A 7,241-nucleotide genomic window follows, 5' to 3' on the forward strand; every position below is an offset into this window, starting at 1 on the left:
GAGGCAGATCATTGCCGATTGTTGTCATATTTTGGATCACGACAGCAACCGAAATTAAAGTCATACCGATGCTTCCCAGAGCAGTGATTCCCTGTTACACCAAGATACGTCCATGAGCAGAGGTAAAAACAACAACCACCACATATTCAAACTGAAGAAATTCATACTATTAACACATTAGAAGGTCCTGGTGTGTCAACCTGAACTTATCACACCCCCCCCCCCCCTTGCTGAAGTTTACCACGAGGTCAGTCTGGACAAGCCTGGAATGACCCGCGCGGTCATTTGTGGCTGATCGGGAACGACCAGCTCCATTCCTGCAGGGTTAGTCAAGCTACGCGATCTATCTGAGACCATGGGAGTTTTTCTTTTCATTTGTTTTGTTAGCTGCCCATCATGTGCACAGTTTCAGTGGCATTACTCCCACGCCGCTCCTTGAGAGTGCTCCCAGACACAGCCACACCCGGTCAGCGGTCAACAGAGTGCCATCAAAGTCAGGTCGCCAGACTGCCACACACCAGAAGAAACCCTGCACTGCTTTTGAGTCACTTCGGTGGTGTTCAGTAGTGCCTGCCGTTCCTAGGACGCCACATACTAAGCCCCCTTCTGACGACAATAATGGCTCAGTCGCGGAGCCAGGCTGAGTGAGCGTCTCCCATAGAGTGGAGACCGCCACCACGTCCCTCCTGTGACAGTCTTCCATGAATCTGCCGACACTGAAGATCTTGAAAAGACTCACCCACAGAGCATAGAGTTAAGCTTGTCTCTTCTTCACAGAGCATAGAGTTAAGCTTGTCTCTCTTTCACAGAGCATAGAGTTTAGCTTGTCTCTTCTTCACAGAGCATAGAGTTTAGCTTGTCTCTCTTTCACAGGTCATAGAGTTTAGCTTGTCTCTCTTTCACAGATCATAGAGTTTAGCTTGTCTCTCTTTCACAGAGCATAGAGTTTAGCTTGTCTCTCTTTCACAGGTCATAGAGTTTAGCTTGTCTCTCTTTCACAGAGCATAGAGTTCAGCTTGTCTCTCTTTCACAGAGCATAGAGTTTAGTTTGTCTCTCTTTCACAGAGCATAGAGTTCAGCTTGTCTCTCTTTGACAGAGCATAGAGTTTAGCTTGTCTCTCTTTCACAGAGCATAGAGTTTAGCTTGTCTCTCTTTCACAGAGCATAGAGTTTAGCTGGTCTCTCTTTCACAGAGCATAGAGTTTAGCTTGTCTCTCTTTCACAGAGCATAGAGTTTAGCTGGTCTCTCTTTCACAGATCATATAGTTTAGCTGGTCTCTCTTTCACAGGTCATAGAGTTTAGCTTGTCTCTCTTTCACAGATCATAGAGTTCAGCTTGTCTCTCTTTCACAGATGATGGAGTTTAGCTTATCTCTCTTTCACAGATCATAAAGTTTAGCTTAATAATAATAATAATGGATACTTATATAGCACACTATCCAGAAATCCGCTCTAGGTGCTTTACAAAAACACTTTTGTTAACATAAAACATTACATCTATGTTACATACACACACCAAAATGTGACCACACACACACACACACACACACACACACACACACGCACGCACGCACGCGCACACACACACGCACGCACACACACACACTGCATACATACATTTTAACATACATGTGTATCTAACAGCTACCCTAACACATACGCACACATAGGCAGGCACAAACTTACATAAACACACGCACACACAATACACATTCATATACATGCATGTAGTTGTGGACCTGCCACAATTGAACTTATTGCTGAGGGAAAAGGTGAGTTTTGAGACGAGATTTAAAAGATGCGAGGGAATCAGAATGACGGAGGTTATCAGGGAGCTTGTCCCACGTCTTTGGCGATTGAAAAGAAAACGATCTGTGTCCATAGGTCTTACTTCTGACGTGAAGTATCCTGAGAAGTCGAGTATCAGAGGAAGAACGGAGCTGGCGAGACGGGGTATAGATATGGATGAGTTCAGAAAGATACTTGGGGCCAGATCCGTTGACTGCAGAAAAGGTCAGAGTGGATAGCTTATAGTCTATTCGATCAGAAACAGGCAACCAGTGGAGAGACTGAAGGAGAGGAGAAACATGGTCAAATTTAGAAGCTCTGCAAATGAGTCTGGCAGCGTTATTCTGAATTCGTTGGAGTCTGTCTAACAGGTATTTGGGAAGGCCGGCCAAAAGAGAGTTGCAGTAATCCAATCTTGAGAGAACCAGAGAGCATACAAGTGTCTTGGTTGCATCGGTTGAGAGATAGTGGCGGATAGAGCTGATTCTACGCAGTTCCAAATAGGCAACTTTACAGATATTCGAAATGTGCTGTTGGAAGGAAAGAGACTGGTCCAGGATTACACCAAGACTGCGAACAGAGGGAGAAAGTGAAACAGGTGTGCTATTGATCAGAACAGAGTCAGGAAAGGAAGGATGTTGACGAAACTTCTTTGGACAGGTTATCATAAATTCAGTCTTATCATCATTTAATTGCAGCTTGTTGAGAGTCATCCAGTCCTTTAGGCCAGCAATGCACTCCTGTGTTTGAGTCACCAGTGCATCAAATTCAGCTATGGAAGCCGACTGATAAAGTTGTGTGTCATCAGCAAAGCTCTCATGCGACATCGCATAATGACTGATGACATCCGACACAGGAGCCACATACAGCACGAAAAGAACAGGACCTAGGACGGACCCTTGTGGGACACCATATTTCAAGGCAGATACTCTAGAGTATGTACCATTTACACACACTTTCTGTGTACGATCTGACAGGTAAGACGTGATCCATGCTAGTGCAGTGTCATGAATACCACGAATAGCTTGTCTCTCTTTCACAGATCATAGAGTTTAGCTTGTCTCTTCTTCACAGATCATAGAGTTTAGCTAGTCTATCTTTCACAGATCATGGAGTTAAGCTGGTCTCTTCTTCACAGGTCATAGAGTTTAGCTTGTCTCTCTTTCACAGATCATAGAGTTCAGCTTGTCTTTCTTTCACAGATCATAGTTTAGTTTGTCTCTCTTTCACAGATCATAGAGTTTAGCTTGTCTCTCTTTCACAGATCATAGAGTTTAGCTTGTCTCTCTTTCACAGGTCATAGAGTTTAGGTTGTCTCTTCTTCACAGATCATAGAGTTTAGCTTGTCTCTCTTTCACAGATCATAGAGTTTAGCTTGTCTCTCTTTCACAGATCATAGTTTAGTTTGTCTCTCTTTCACAGATCATAGAGTTTAGCTTGTCTCTCTTTCACAGATCATAGAGTTTAGCTTGTCTCTCTTTCACAGATCATAGAGTTCAGCTTGTCTTTCTTTCACAGATCATAGTTTAGTTTGTCTCTCTTTCACAGATCATGGAGTTTAGCTTGTCTCTCTTTCACAGATCATAGAGTTTAGCTTGTCTCTCTTTCACAGATCATAGAGTTGGGTTTGTCCTTCCTTCATAGATCAGGAAAGTAGCTGGTTGAAACGTGACTGCAATCATAAATCTTTTCTCTTTTTAGGCAGACGTGTGAGGTATCCTAAATCTACCACGCCCAGTTTACACCACTTCATATCTTGCTTTCATGTCTTTCAGTGATGCTTGTTTACTCTTCTTCAGACCCACCCTGGCTATCAGGAATCCTGGACTTGGAAACCTTGGCCGTAAAAACAACAAAAACGAAAACCAAACAAACGGGGAAAGTACATCTTGACATGACGGTAATACATTCACGGGCAGAAAAAGTGACCGAAGGAGGTGAATCGACCGGTGGAGAAAAAAAACGACAACAGTATTTGTATCAGAAAACCCTGCAGCCAACCACTTGTTATATGTCAATCTGTCTCACCTTCTGGGACAGGTCGGAGAGGCAGCAGCACAACACGTGGAAATAACAGAGTTAAGAGTTCAGCACTGCCTCGTCAATAAGAGTGTGGTGAAGTGACTGGTTTGTACGACCTGGACACTGGTTTTCTCCTCAGCTCACCTCCAAAGACAGTGGTGGACCGGCGGTTCCCTGAAATGGCTACTTTGCGGTCGGTTGGGCTAGAAAAACCAACATGATTTGGTTTCACTTGTGGACAAAGTGTCTGGCTAGAGAAGGGAAAATAAATGTTCCAGGTTCTTGGTTCGAATCCCGCATGGAACTGATGTTTGCCTGTGCCCTGCGCCCTGCGCACGTAAATACACGTAACAGCAACTGCGTTTTCATGTCAACATTTTGTTGAACAGCAACTGTAATAGGCAACCTATTTTTTCTTTATTTACCAAATCACGCGATACAAAATTCCAGGTACTGCTGCATACCTGCCCGTCAATAAACGATTTACACACACACACACACACACACACATACACACACACACACGCAGGCACGTACAGGCACGCATGCACACACACACACACACAAACCAACAAAAACACATGCAGGCACGCGCAGGCACGCACACACACACACACACACACACACACACACACACACACACACATACAACCTCTGTACTAAACACGAGTTTTAACAATTCCATTCCATTCTTACGGCTGAGTCAACACAAAATGAGAGCCCTTCATCAAATCCCACATAATTATTTCCATAATCATTTCCATCAAGCAATGTGACATTAACAGACGGTAGCCAGACTTGATGACCACCTAAGCTGGCCTGTCAGCCAAAGCTGTGTCCACACGTGTTCTGTATCTCACACACAGGTCAGGGTTGGTGGCTGACCTCTCTGATGGACATGTTGCAATGCGGTCAGTGATCGATAGGTGGGAAGGTCATCGGTCTCTCTGTCTCTGTCTCTCTCTTCAGAGGATCTGTCTCTGTCTCTCTCTTCAGAGGGTGGGGGGAAGAGTGGATGGATGTGGCGGGAGGTGGGGGAGGGTCAGTGTATATCTGGGAGAGGTGGTTTCAGCTTCTTTTGTTGTGTTCTTTGCATGAATGTCATGTATACAGATTTCTGGTCAATGACTGGCCAACAGTATCTTTTTGGGGAAAGGGGGATTCGAAATCCCTGTGTGTTTCTGACTTCTTTTTTGCTTCTTTTTTCTTTCTGCTTTATTTTATTTCTTCATCCATTTCATCTTCATTCATTCACTCATTGTTTCACTATTTCGTTCATTTATTTTTAAGTTTTATTTATTTTTTTTAGTTTTAGATTTTTCATTGTTTGTCAGTTGTATTCAAACTTTCAGTCTCTTTCGTTCTTGCTTAGCTTCCTTCCTCTCTTCATTCCATTCTTCCTCTGTTTTACTTCTTTCAATTTTTACTTCTACTTTCTTTCTTTTTTTCCCTTTTTTTCTTTTTTTTCTCTCCCTTCTCCTCTTCTTACGTTCTGGAAACTACTGTTAATTCACTCAGTACGGCCAGTCCTCTCTTCTCCTCTACACAGACCCCTCGGATGTCCAGTGGGTGTCTCAATGACCCAACCTTTAGCTTTCGTCGTCAGAACTGTGGTATTCTTTGTCAACATTCACCTCTTCAGTATAAGAGCCTTCCGCTTGCAATATTTTGATGGTGGTAATTGGGGTGAAACGCTGTTAACGTCGTCTCTTTCGCCGTTCGTATGGAGAGAGTTAACCGTTAGCGTTTCTTGTTCCTGCCTGATTGAGGACAGAACAACGTCCTTCCAGGGAAACAGAGAATGGTCTCTTGGACACCGAAGCATGTAATTGTTTAACAATGTCGTCAATGGTCAATGCCAGACAATCGAGGGAGCTGTCAGAAAGGCGTGAATCTAGTGACAGATGCAGCTGGTCAAGTACAATAACAATTATTTCTTGTGGTGCTCATCTTTACTAGACATTCTGTGGGTGGTGGTGGTGGTGTGGGGGTGGGGAGGGGAGGACAGTCGCAGGAACCTTCCCAAGCACGTGATTCCACCTCATCAGGCCCCCTCTTCTGCAAGCCAAGGCTATGGGTGGAATTAACCGACATTCCCAGCGTTCTAGAAGACAAATACACCGATACCACCGTCTGTGTACATATCTTAAAGCCACCCGATTACCAACTGAGACAAACCATCAACTAGAAATACCCCCAACAGCTAATGATATTGTGGGAGTGTCTTGTTTCAACCAATCAGTGGGCACTTTCACGAAAGACTGCCACGATCGTCTCCTACACCAGTGGAAACAGTTTACTGCCTTGTCATATAAAATAGCTTTGTTGTTTGAATGTCACTCATTCCCCTGAAAAAAGGACAGGTGCGAAAGATATGTCTGCTGGAGTACTTTGCTGAATTTTGTGGGCTGATGTAAGTCTTCAAACACTCTCTCTCCCTAATGTGTATGTATGTATGTATGTATGTATGTATGTATGTGCGTAGCTATGCATTGAATTGTACTATTCTTTTTGTCACAACAGATTTCTCTGTGTGATACTCGGGCTGGTCTCCACAGGAAGAGCGCGTCACTACACTGACAGCGCCACCCATTTTTTGGTATTTTTTTTCTGCCTGCAAGGGTATTTGTTTTCCGATCGAAGTGGATTTTTCTACATAATTTTGCCAGGGACAATCCTTTTGTTGCCGTGGGCTCTTTTACGGACCTACGTTTATCGTCTCATCCGAATGACTAGCGTCCAGACACCACTCCAGGTCAAGTAGAAGTGGCGACTGTTGGATTCCAACAAGCGCGCTCAGATTCTCTCGCTTCCTAGCCGGACGTGCTACCACTAGGCCATCACTCCACGTGTCCTGACATATGTTTGTATGTATGATGTATGTTTGTAAATGAGAGAGAGGGGGGAGAGGGAGAGAGAAAGAGAGGGAGACGGAGAGAGAGAGGGAGAGAGAAGGAGAGAGAAAGAGAGGGAGAGGGAGAGAGAGGGAGATAAAGAGGGGGAGAGAGAAGGAGAGAGAGAGAGGGGGTGGGAGAGAGAGGGAGAGAGAGTGGGAGAGAGAAACAGGGATAGAGTGGGGGTTGGAGAGAGAGGGGGAGGGAGGGAGAGAGGGAGAGAGAGGGGGGAGAGAGAGTGGGAGAGAGAGAGGGAGAGAGTGGGAGAGAGAGAGGGGGAGATAGAGTGGGGGAGAGAGAGAGAGTGGGAGAGAGAGCGGCAGATACAGTGGGGGAGAGAAAGAGAGAGAGGAAGAGAGAGGGAGAGAGTGGGAGAGAGACAGAGAGGGGGAGATTGGGAGAGAGAGAGAGATATGGGGAGAGAGAGAGAGGAAGAGAGAGGGAGAGAGTGGGAGAGAGACAGAGAGGGGGAGATTGGGAGAGAGAGAGAGAGGGAGAGAGTGGGAGAGAGATATGGGGAGAGAGAGAGAGGAAGAG

This window comes from Babylonia areolata, chromosome 4 (assembly GCF_041734735.1).
Source record: "Babylonia areolata isolate BAREFJ2019XMU chromosome 4, ASM4173473v1, whole genome shotgun sequence".
Lineage (NCBI taxonomy): Eukaryota > Metazoa > Mollusca > Gastropoda > Neogastropoda > Buccinidae > Babylonia > Babylonia areolata.